This window comes from Protopterus annectens, chromosome 8.part0 (assembly GCF_019279795.1).
Source record: "Protopterus annectens isolate FY-2018-M chromosome 8.part0, PAN1.0, whole genome shotgun sequence".
Lineage (NCBI taxonomy): Eukaryota > Metazoa > Chordata > Ceratodontiformes > Protopteridae > Protopterus > Protopterus annectens.
In genome coordinates, this window is record NC_056741.1 from 821,038,261 (window position 1) to 821,051,331 (window position 13,071).

Consider the following 13,071-nt stretch of genomic DNA (forward strand, 5'->3'; position numbering starts at 1 on the left):
CAGGTCATTTTAAGCACATACATATGGATTCCAGTTCATTTCCTAGGTCTGTGAAACAGCAGAAAAATTCTTTAATGACTAACCTGTTTGTCACGGTTAACCTAGATACCAAATGCTGAAACAGCTTAGCCCAAAATACTGCATCATACACACACAAAAGGATGTTACAGTAGCCTGTTTGTGAGGACTTTGTACAAGGTCTCCGCTTACCTTGGTCACTGAAAGAATGCAGTTTAACTGCATTCTTGGATAATAAAGGAAAGTCGAAAATGATGGTAGAAATATGAGATATTGAACCTTTGCATTTGTTGCAAAAATCTTGCCTAGATAAAGAATTTTTGTTATTTGAATCTTGTATTTCCTTTTTAAGGGAGTGCACATTTTCAGAACTAATTGTTTCCTTAACATTCAACATCAGTTCAGTGAAACTTTAGTATTTTATGTACACAGTCTATAGGCTTTGCCCTTGTTTAAAGTAAATCTCAGAATTGTCCTGTATATAGAGCACATTCTTATAAGAAATTATAAAGCACATTAGGCAGAAGTAGCAGGAGAATCAATAGTTTCGCAAAACAGAACAAAGGGAGCAGTGGGACAAGGGTAGCAGGGAAATCAAGAACCTGTCACAAATCGTAGGAGGGTAGAGAGACGGGTAACAGGGAAATCCAAAACACTGTCAACAAAATGCAGGAGGGCAGAATATAGAATATGATGTGGTTATGGAAGGAAGCAATAATTTGGAAAAGGGAAGAAGACTTTTTCAGAGTCCTTGTTCAAGACCAGTGAAAGCACTCTATCAGTAGAGAGCTTCAAAGCCTACCATTTATACAGGCCCAGTGCATGAGAAATAGGCACTAAAAGGAGAGGTGTCTCTTTATTATTTAAAACAAAATTAAAACAAAATCTCACCTCTGGACTAACTATGACTTTGAACTCCTCCACATTCAGCTTACTATAAACAAAACCTATTATAACATCATAGTTAATTACAGGAACCCCTCTATGCCCCCCCTTGGCCCATACCTTCTACCTAACTAGCATGTAGTCTGTATATATTAAGCCAAACACCATTCTCCTAGGGGACTTCAGCTATCTGGCCATCAGCTGTGAGATTTGTGAAATACCCTATACCCCATTCCATCACAACAAAGCCTATGCAGCAATTTATGGCCCTACAGCCTAATTAGGTGGGGAGGAATACAGCACAACCATTTTTTTTTTTTTTTTTTTTTCCATTTTTTTTTTATAAAAAAAAACAGTACAGCTTTTTTTTTTTGTCTTCCTTTTTAGCAAACTCTCTGATCCTTTCCTGCATTGTGTTATAGGCTTCTCTCATTGGCTTGCATGCATCCTGCTTGGCAAGAGACCATGTAGCTTGCACATAGAACAAATTAGAGACTTCTAGGCAGTGGTGCATGATTTTTTGTAGCATTCAGACACTGACATACTCCTGTTGAACAGGAGATTTCTCTTGTTTGCATTCAACCTTACAACAAACAGAACATGAGTTATTGGAAAGATGTGAAAGGTAGTGAACAGGACATTTTTTTCAGCATTGGCAAGCTGTGGGTAGATCCTTTGCTAGCCATGGGGTAGGTGAGCATGTGTGTGCGCGTGTGTGTGTGTGTGTGTGTGTGTGTGTGTGTGTGTGTGTGTGTGTGTGTGTGTGTGTGTGTGTGTGTGTGTGTGTGTGTGTGTGTGTGTGTGTGTGTGTGTGTGTGTGTGTGCTTGTGTGTAAAATGCTCACAGTCAAACCCTGTAGTCAAATGCCAGATCCTGTTTTTTTTTTGTTTCCCTTGGTAAGTCACTCTGGATTATAGTCAGTTCATGTGATCACAGGAATTTACTAGGCTATTGGTCAGCAGGCCCCTTTAGCCTAGTAGCCAAGAATTTAGCATGTTCCATGTTCCAAGTCAGCACCTGATGCCCCTGTCCAGCAGGACACAGGTGGAATCCCAGGAGTGTATTTTCTGTTCCCTATCCAGGTTGCACTTAAAAAGGGTTAATGAGGTACTCTGCTTTATGTGGTGAGGGAGTCTATTCCATAGAAGTCTCTGGGACACAAATCTGTTCTGCCAACAAGTCCTATTGATGTCACAGACCAGGTTGAGGGTCACGCGTGCGGGTTACTTGAGGGGAGAGTGACTTATGAATATGCATCAGTCCCATCAAGGCAGGGTCTGAGATTGCTTTGTATGCCAGACAGAAGTCACCTCTGAATAGTTTGTATGAGACTGAGTAGAGGGATAGGGCTTTTAGCCTATCTGTGTAGGGTAGATGTTTGAGGCCCTGGATTCTCCTGGCGAGGAACCTCTGTGGTCTCTCCAGCTGTTGCATGTCCTTTGTGAGGTACATGACAAAAGGGGCATTGTACTCAATGTGTCTTGTAAGGGAAGAATACAAGGATGTCATGACTTCCTTGTCTCTGGATGAGATATCCTTACTAATGAGGTGGGCCATGTAGAAAGTTTTGGTACAATGGAGGCAATATGGTGGTCAAAAGTCAGTTTGCTCTCAACCTGGGTGCCCAAGTACCTCACAGCTGATTGCTTGCTTAGGATCTTGTTATTAATGTGATAATTTGTGGGGACATCACTCTCCCCAAACGGGATGATAAATGCTTTGGCATTTAGTTTGAGGCCATGTTTCTGGCACCAGTCATTTGTTTGGGTGAGACCCTCTTGGAGGATGTCCACATCACTAGGGGAATTGATGACAGTGCTCAGCTTGCAGTCATCTGCAAACTTGGTCAACCACAGCCCACTGGTTTTGGCCTGCACCTCAGAAAAGTATATCCCAAACAACAGAGGCCCCAAGACTGATCCGTGGGGTACACCGCTCATTATGGGCCTACTGCTTGAGGTGGCTTCCCCTATTTTAGCTAAGTGGGTTCTACTGCTTGAGGTTACTTTCCCTATTTTAACTAGATGGGTTTTATCAATGAGCCAGTTTGCTACCCATTTGGTAACATATGGATTGATGCTTAGTTGAGAGAGTTTAGCTATTATACCCGAGTAGGGAATGGTATTAAAGTTTTTTGATCAGGTCAAGGTAGGGAATGGTATTAAAGTCTTTTGATCAGGTCAAGGTAGGGAATGGTATTAAAGTCTTTTGATCAGGTCAAGGTAGGCAGTGTGCAGAGTCTTCCCCTTGTCCATGGCTTTGTTGACTGTCTCAAAGAAGTCAACTAAATTTAACAGGCATGACCTCCCATTGATGAAACCAAACTGTGTGGGATCCAGTGTTTAGGCGTTGCCAATGTCCATGATAATCCTTTCCATAGCCTTGCAGATCAGGGTAGTTAGGATGATGGGGCTATAATTTCCTGGATCACTGGATGCTCCACCTTTATGCAAAGGGATGACAGTGGCTGTCCTCCACTCAGCTGGGATGAAGTCAGTACTCAGGCTTTAGTTGAACAAGGTGCCTAATGGTGCTGCAAGTTCCTACCTGAGTTCATGTAGGATGCAATCTGGGATGTTATCGGGTCCCATGGAGACTGTATTTTTTTGCTTTTGAGAGGGCAGTAATTACTTGCTCCCTAGAGATAAGGGGGAAGGTGATTGGCATGTTCTGATTTACTGATGGGGGGACACAGGGTTGAAGTTTTCACTGAACCTGTCTGCCAGCAGGTTGACTATATCTATAGTGTTTGTGTATATGGTGTCTTTGACCACTGGTTCTGAGCAGATCTGAGTGCTTCCTTTGAGATTGCAGACATATGTGAAGAAGGCCTTATGATTGTCCTTAGTAGATGGAGCCAGTTTAGACTCTGAGTTTGTTTTGGAGGATTTCACTAGTGCTCTTATTTGCTTGTTCAGGCTAAGGAAAGATTGCTTCCTTTTTGATACCTGTTCCTTCTTGGTCCTGGACAGCAATTGTTTTTCTTTTATTATAGAGTTTTATTTCAGATGTCAAACAGACAGATTTACTCTTCCTTGAGGACAATGATTTTGTCCTGTCTGGTTTTTTGATTCCATGCAGTTATATAAATGCTTGTATAGTACTTTCGTGTATTGGACATATGTGCCAGTTCCTATGGTGGGGGAGGGTGCAGTGAAGCTGTTTATTCCTTCTCTCAGGAGGTTGTAATCAGCTTTGGAGAAGTTTTTTGTTTGACCCTAGCTGGGTCAGGGGAGATGGTGACTTTGAAAGTAACCACTTTGTGGTTGGATCTTACCAGGGAGGATGACACTATAGGTATGCTGCAGTAGCTATTCATGTTGGTTAATACCAAGTCCAAGATATTATCACCTCTTGTGGGGGTGTCAACCAGCTGGTCCAAGGCATTTGCATTGATGAAATCAAGGAATCTCTGGGAATTTCATGTTTTGGCACGAGTAGTTCTTTCAGTTAATGGTTGGATAATTAAAGTCACCCAGGATCAGGGTAAAGGGTTGAATCTTGATAGATTCAAAGAGGTCCAGATAGGTGGAGTGGGCATCTTGAGTCAAAGTTGGGGGGTCTGTAGCTAGCTATGATTTGAATAGGGGTCTTGTCAAAGGTTAACTGAACCTGGAGTGTCTCTTGTGCGCCATACTGTTTGACCAGCTTGGAGGTGTGTATGTCTTTAATATATATTGCAACTCCACCTCCTTTTGCTTTACTGCCCATGGTTTGGGGTCTGAATGTATGACAGGATGAGTAATCTGGTATGGTTGGGGTGCTCTCCACAGGTTTGAACCAGGTTTCTGTGACTGTACAAATGTCAGTATCTTCCAGGGTTAAGAATGCTTGCAATGAGTACAGTTTCATGTTTAGACTCACGTTTAGCAGCATGATCTTTAATTTGCATTTTGATGAAATGTTCATGTTGGTAGTTTTGATCTCATGGCATTGCCTAAAAAAGGCACTATGGGGGAGTCAAGAGCCTTTGCCAGAAACTTGAAGCTGAAAGGAGACAGATGCAGGTCATCTCTGGCAAAGCAACGTGGTCTGTTGATCATGTCTTCCCAGGTTGTCAGGTACTGGATCCCCTTGGAATGACACCAGAAACTAAGCCAGTTGTTAAAATCAATCATTTTCTTTTTTTATTGAGGTATCATTCTGGGTGACAGAATGCTGCTTAAGTCTAGAAACATACCTGCTTGGCACACACATTCAGTGAGCTTGATCATGTCTCTTCATACAGTCCAGGGAGGTATGTCTCAAGTCATTCACACCAACATGGACTATGACAGAGTCATAAAAGTGCCTGTTGTTGAAAAACTTGCATGGGTGATATGTCGGATTCTGGCACCTGACAAACAACTAACAGTGACTCTCTCCTTATCCAGCCTGGTGAGGGGCACATCTGTGTGTCTCACAATGGAGTCTCCCATGGATAATATATTTGGTTTATGTATAGGCCTTAGTAGCTGTGAGACGCAGGTGTGTGGACTATGTGTGGTGTGGTGGGCAGTGAAGTTTGCATGTGTCTTTGCCTCGCAGGTCTCTTTTGTGTGGGTGTGTTTTTGTTGAGGACCTCTGCATATGTCTCTTTTGTGTGGGTGTGTTTTTGTTGAGGACCTCTGCATATGTGCGTGTGCTGTGTGGGTGGTGTTTGAGGTGTCATGTTTGTGTTGACAACCTCCTCCGTGACCAGATCTACTGGCTTGTGAGGGGGACAGCATATACTCTCTAGCTTATTAATGTAATTGTATCTCTCACAAATTGTGTTCCAAGGTGGTAGTAGTAGAGGGTTTTCTGCGTACAGGAGGAAGTTGCTACACTGTCTCAGGATGCCCATATCAACCAGACTGGCAGGAGAAATGGTAGGGAATTAGGTTCATATGTAGGTACTAGGCTATTGGCCCTAGGGCCTATATAAGCCTAGCCAAAGAATGTACCCTGGCTTTTGCCACCCAAGAAAATTATTTTCCTGTGCCCCTGTTGAGCAGAGACACAGAAGTGATCCCTGGGGTGAATTTCCCATTTCCCATCCAATCATCAAGATTTTTCTTGAGGAGCTCTGCTAATTTCCATCAATATTTGTCAGAATTTGAGGGAGAGAGAGGCCAGAGAGAGCTAAAGGGTGGGAATATCAAAAGGAGTACAACTAGGTGATCACACAAGTGCTACTAAGGGCAAATTTGTAGATGGAACACCTTGCAGTGGGTTAAAAGAAGTGCAGCTGTGGTGCATGATGTACAAACAAGCCAAACTAGCTCAAATGCAGTGTTTAAATACCACAAAAAATAGAAGATTCTAGTAACACAGAAATCTAGCCTCTTTGCCTGGAAATATGCTAAAGATGAGAAACTACACTATTGGGATACAGCTGTATCCAAGGGAAAAAATTGTTGAAATTCTCTGTCCGGCTGTGGCACACAGTTTTGTGGCAGCCCATGGTGCTGCAAGATGAGCAAACAAGCAAAAACCCACTCCAAAGTTGGGTATTTAAATACCAGAAGGTTAAAAACCTAAAACAGATTGTAAAAAAGCTACTCCAAGCCCTAGACCATCCAACCTTTACCAGCCAGAGACCAGCACAATCCTCTTGCTAGTGTGCAGAAGGGCCCTTTCTAATCCAAGATGGCCTGAAAAATGTACTAAGAACAAACGGCCACTAGAAACAAACAACCAGACCTGGAAACATCAACCCTGAGTCTGGACTATGTTACAGCTACTAACTATGCTATTTTAGGCAGAAAACACTACAGAAATGTTTACCACAACAGAAAAGCAGCAGTGAGACACTAAATAAAAGGTTTAATGTCAATTATTAGAGTTTTTAATGTCAATTATTAGAGTGAGTTTTTGTGGCTCACAAAATACATGTTGATTCAAAACATGTTCTGTTAATGTTTTAAGTTATTTAGAGTCATTTGCTCCTATCTGTCTCTAGTTTTACAGAACATCTTGATTTTGCATCATATTAATGCCCTTTCCTTGAGCAAGTCACTTAACTAGACAGTGCTTTGGGCTAACTGAAAATTTGGGCTAGGATCTTCAATAGTCCCCTTGAATGTGAGCTTATCAAGTACCTATGAACCACAGTAATTATGGTGTAAAGGAAGGAAATAGACTGCAGTAAACAAAAGCCTCATCATATGAACCATGTGCTTTGCATGTGATCCTTAGTTTCCTTAATGTTGAAATTGTGCTTATTATTTAGCTGTGAATAAATCTGACAGCATGAGGTGTGCAAGTTTAATGTTAATATTTTAACTATGAATATATATATATATTAATTTAGCTTGTTTTTTGCAGGCACACAGGTGTGAAATGCACTGTTTGGACTACAACAGTTTGTCTAGCAGTTAGTGCAAAAAATTAAGGCTATGAGCAGTTAAAGGGCTGCTTCCTATATTACATGGTTTGATTCCTTCAGCCTTCATTTTTTTTCTATGTGACTGTGCCAAGTTACTTCACCAGACAGTACTCCTGGGCTACTCATTAAAAGGGACCCTTATGTCTGGTGGACTCTCCCAGGCTGTTAGCAAATGCACTATACATTTGTCTTTTGAAATTCTGCACACTTCACATAAGATTCTACCTAGTACTTCACTGTATGCTCTTTGAGTATCAATCCTATCATTTCAATTATAATTTTCAGGATATGTTTTCAGTAAATGTGAGTTGTAAGGGAAGAGAAGTTTATTGTTTCTCATACTTAGTCTGTTTCAAATATTAGAGTGTGTTGTTTAGAAAATGTCTGTCAGTGTTTTTTCTACAAAATTTGCAATAAAATCTTTAAATGAAATCCAAATCTATGTAATAATTGCAAAAGTAAAGAACATAATATCTACACCAACAGGTTTGAATAGTGTTTATGCTAACTGGGGAGAGACGGTAAAGTAATGGGATATTGATATGGCTAATGGGAGTCTGATTTATTACCCAGCATAAAGCCCCATTTGTCTGCAATCCAACACTGTTGAATCTGGCAGGATCTACTGCAATGATAAAGCATTATTAGTCATTCAAGTATGTTGTCTTTTACTAAGTAACATCAGAGGTGATGGCTATTCTTGATGACAGAAGAGACAGCAAGGCAAAAAATGAGAAGTAGCCATCCTGCAAGTATGTAAGCCACCCCCCAAACAAAAAGTATGCTCTCTGCAGTAAGATTTCTGATTTTTGTATGCCTTTTGGGTTATTGAACAAAAGCTTCTGCAGCATTTATATTATATGTAATAGTTTTGCTTTATTCATTGCACTACACAACAAATTCATTCATTAATAGCCCTGGATCATATAATATAGTCTAAACGTGTTGCATTTTAGTAATATATATTTTGCAGTACCTTATTTACAGCCTCCAGCAACTGCAAAGGGGTTTTTACATTTGTCAGGTCATATAGTCTGCGTTATTTTGAGTGATGATCAAAACTGTCCAATCTTCAGCATCTCTTATGTAGTCATTTTACAACAGTAATATACGATAATCTTCTCTACAAGATCAGATTGTAAAGGAGTCTTACATATATTTAAAAACTGTTGCTCTGGCAGTGAGTGTAGAGGACTAAAGCTCTGACTTGATAATGAGCTTCAGGAAAACACACACAATCCAACAAAAACAAAATCTCAAAAAAAAAAAAAAAAAGAAGCACACACTGGATTAGAATTTTTTCTATTCTTGGATTACGGCGCCGCCGGCGAGGCAGGGACCAGAAAATCAAAAAATATTCTTTATCCAGTGTGTGCTGCTTCTTTCGTTTTTTTTGATAATGAGCTTCTTCTTGTGGCAAGGGTACAGTGTTTGAATCTTTACCCCTTCATTTACCTACAATGTAACATGGAGCAAGTCATGTAGACAGTATTTTGGAGCAACTGGGAATTTGGCCTTGTCTCCTTTAATGATTACCAGGACAGCATGCCTAGTAACTAACTTGTTGTCATTGCTTGCCAGACATTCTATACTACATGGCTGATCAAGTTCAGGAAATGTTATGGCAGTATCACCAACACATCAATTTTTAATGTAACATACACAATTTATTCTTCAAGAGCAGCAAGCATTGCATTTGTAGACAAAACAATAGACAAAACAATAAAATGAAAGTTCTTTGCCAGAAATAACCTCTGCATTAGCAATAGTTTATTTTTTAATGTGGAACAATTCAGATGACTTTTACTTCTGCAGAGATTATGCATATTGACTTGGCATATGTTATCAAGCAGTTAATATTTATTAAGCTCTCAAATGCACTCCTCTACTTAAAACTATGCTATGTATGGCTAGATCTTATGGTATGATGTTAAGGATCTTTTTATAGTTTCATGTAGTTCATCCAAAGCTCCCAATAAAGTACATGTAATTCATTCCTTCATAACAATTAGGGGCATAAACAGTCAGCAAAGTGTCTATAACTACTGGTGGGGGATCTCTGTGGATGAAATACCCTACACTCTTATCATCTGGTGAATTTAAATCTGGCTCTGTAGAACTAATGTGCATGTGTGCAGGAATTAAGTTAGAATACTTTGGATGCCATGTGTTTGTGTGAAACATACTTGAAATGTGTGACTTTGGTCATTATTGCTGTTGCTGTTATTTTTTTAACACTGACATCTAACAACGTACCTAATAATTCCTGAGTTTGGGAGATACCTATGGTAAAAAAAAACTGACTCTGCTGAACTAATAAAGTTGTTAAGTCATCAAGTCTGTCTTTGCAATGTGGAATACTTTACTGTGGCCATGTTTATCACAATCAGACATGATAATGTACCCAGATGATAAAGTGGCTGTAATTATGAGTATGGATATTTATGGATTATAATGACAGCAACATGAGTGGCCTTTTATGGTTAACATGATGTGAAATGTTGTCATTATTGGTTCATACATTTTGTTTTGCCTCATTACTGGAAAAAATGTTCAAATTACAGATTTAAAAAGCACTCTAATAAATGTTGATGTATTTAACAAGAAATATAATTTAAAATGAGCAATGTATATAATTTAAAACACTCAGGAAGGTGAATCAAATAAAATATGGAGCATTTTATGTATGGTCCTAAAAATCGGTGGACAGGGTCCATGGTTTGAAAACATGCCAGGGCCCAAGATACACTTAATACATAACTTGTCTGATGCATTTTCAATGAATGTGAAGTTCAAGGGAAGAGATGTTTACTGTTGCTCATGTTACATCTGTTTTCAATGTGAGACCGTTTCATTTTCCTTAGTAAATGGCAATCAGTGGTTGGTTTTGTGACGTTCCCACTCTGGGCCAGTAATCAAGGAGCCTGAATCCTCACAACTGACACTGGAGAGGGACATTCACTTGGAACAAAAATAGATACACACAATATTTCTAGATGCAGCTCTTTGCATCAGGCAGATGACTTGAAAGGAATGATCAAAACAGGGACAAATGAAACCTCTGTCACAGTCTCTAGGGAATGGGCCACCACAACTAGACATATTATGAGGGTTGGAAAATTGAATGGGTGTGTTTTTGTATACTAATTGTCAAGTACAAGTGCTAATGAAGGTTGACAGCTTCCAGAAATTTAAGAAAAATAGCTTGAGAAATGGCCTTAGTTATAACCTTAGTTGAATTTAAGGTGTCAGTATTTGGAGACAGGGCATGATCATTATAGATGTCTCCTTGAAGAGTGCTATAGAAAATTAAAATCATTGAAAAAGGCAAAAGTACCCAACTTCTTGTGGGAACATTTAATTAAGAATTTTTGCGTCCACTTTTTTAGTAACCATGGAAATAGAAGCTGGAATGTCAGGATTCATTTTACATGATACTTGTGTTCTTAGTTGGCTGTGGTGGTATGCTAGAGTTCTTTCATTTTTAGTGTCAAGGGTTTACAGTTTTACACACACATATGCAGACACGTATGTATTCATTGTTTCTAGTTGGAGAAAAGATGAAAAGAGTACAGGTAGCAAATCAGATATGTAAGAAAGTGAGCAAGAATACTTGGGAAAGCAGCTGAACTGAATGCAGTAATATTTTTAGTTGTGTAGGAAAATGGAAGCTAAGTAGGAATTCTGATACCTCCTCAAAAATTCATGTCCTCTCCCGTGTTCCCACTGCTGCCATACTATTTACATATCTGAATTACCTTAGTGGCTAAAATGAAGTATGGGAAAGGGCTCAGTGAACACCAGTGGCAGTAATTCAGCTGGTAGCATACTTGCCTTTGATGTTAGAAGATCCTACGACTGTGCGCTCTATTCCTGCACTAGGTGCCTGAATTCATTTTCCAATAATCAAAGTGCAGTGCAGCATAAAAGGGTGTTGCACTTCTCAGTCTGCTGTCCTTTGGGTGAGATGTTAAATTGAGGTCACATATTCATAAACTGCTGGCAGCTCAGATGGCTGCTAATATTCAATGGCATTTATCAAAAAGAGGAGGACTGCTTAATTTAAAACAGAGTATTTCATATTTAAATTTGTATGCCTATGTACATTATTTCATTTACAATTATTTTTCTTGTTTACCTTTTAACTACAACATTATTTTAACCACAATGTTTAGCCTCCTTTAGCACATATTCTCCAAACTTTCACTATCTTTCTATGTATTGCACATTCATAATGACCCACACTTGTTATACTATCATACTTTTTCAGTGCCATGCTTTCTGAATAAGCTGTACACTTATGGTTGGCTTGACAGAGTAATTTTCACAAGCCCTTCCCTCCTTGTTTTTACCATTCATGTAATATCATGCCTATATTAAATTCAGAAATATGCTTATCAATAGCACAGAACAAACATCCTCTGCATCAGGAAAAAGATATGCTCTCCTGTTTGTATATGTGTATTGTTACACATGATTCCCCATCTCAGTTTTTCACAAATCGACAATAAAGTATTCTTTCATTATTTCATCATAGTCCTATTCAGTAGCATCTCTTTTGTATTCAGTTTGTTTTATATTTCATCATTTGATTTAGTCTTAATGACTTTACTATCTAGCTTTCTGTATTTCTTATTTATTTGTCCAATTAAATACTTGCCTGTGAAACTTTATAACTTTCAACACCCAATGAATTTGCAATCATGTCAAGTGTACAGTGATGTTTTATCATTCCTGACTTCCCTCTTTTTCCTTTGAACTGAAATTGTACTACTGTCTGAAGGATTCAGTCTTAATCCCCAAAGCATGCCTTTTTTTTTCTTTTTCCATGGGAAACATATATACTTAAATATGTAACTTCCCTAAAACACTATATAAGATATACAAGATGCACCTTCTTTTTCAATTACGAGTTCAAATTCATTCAGCAAGCATCCTGCACTTTTTATTTCTTCTAAAAAATTATAACCTATTGACTGTATGTCAATGCTTCCTTTCAGAATTGTATCCCTAAATTTGATGTTTCTGATGTTGAAAATATATAGATTATATTTTAGCTTAATGTTTCTAATGTTGAAAATATGTACATTATATTTTAGCTTTTTGTCTTTATGTATATGTGTCTTTAATCCTACATGTTTGAGAAATTTTCCAGTAAATAATATTTTTGAAAATTCTACCATATCATCTGTGTATTGATCATCCCCCAGATTCACTAATCTTCTGTGCAGGGCTAATCTAGTCCTGCATGGAAGTGGCAGTTTAAGAGGAGGACGGCAGTGCACCATGCATATTAAGGAAGGCGCGCTGCCTGAACTCCTAATACTACACGGAGTGTGTGTGAGTGCAGGGGGCATGTCTGAGAGCAGAGATCTCAGAATAAATATGCCCCTGCAAAGTAGAACAGAAGAATGTGTAAATAAATGAGCGAGACCGCTCATAAGTGTCTGCATATCCCCACCAACAGTCCCCATGTGTTCAACAGCAACAGTACACTGAACCCCGAGTACAGCTAACTGTAGGTGCACGGGTTTGCCCATCGCTTAGCTACAGGTAAAGCAGCTGAAAAGGCAGGTGAGGATAACAAGGAATATATATGCAAATGAAGCAGCACAGCAATAGTGTAGTGGTTAGAGCATCGGCCTAATGAACAGGCATTCCCGGTTCGAGTCCCACTGCAGCACATATTTTCCATGTGAAACCTGCATATGAACATATTCTCACATCTTTTTGCAGTATAACCTACATAATAACATTTAAATATGAACTGGAGTACTGCATTAAATGCACATGTGAAGTGTCAGTGTCATAATGAATAA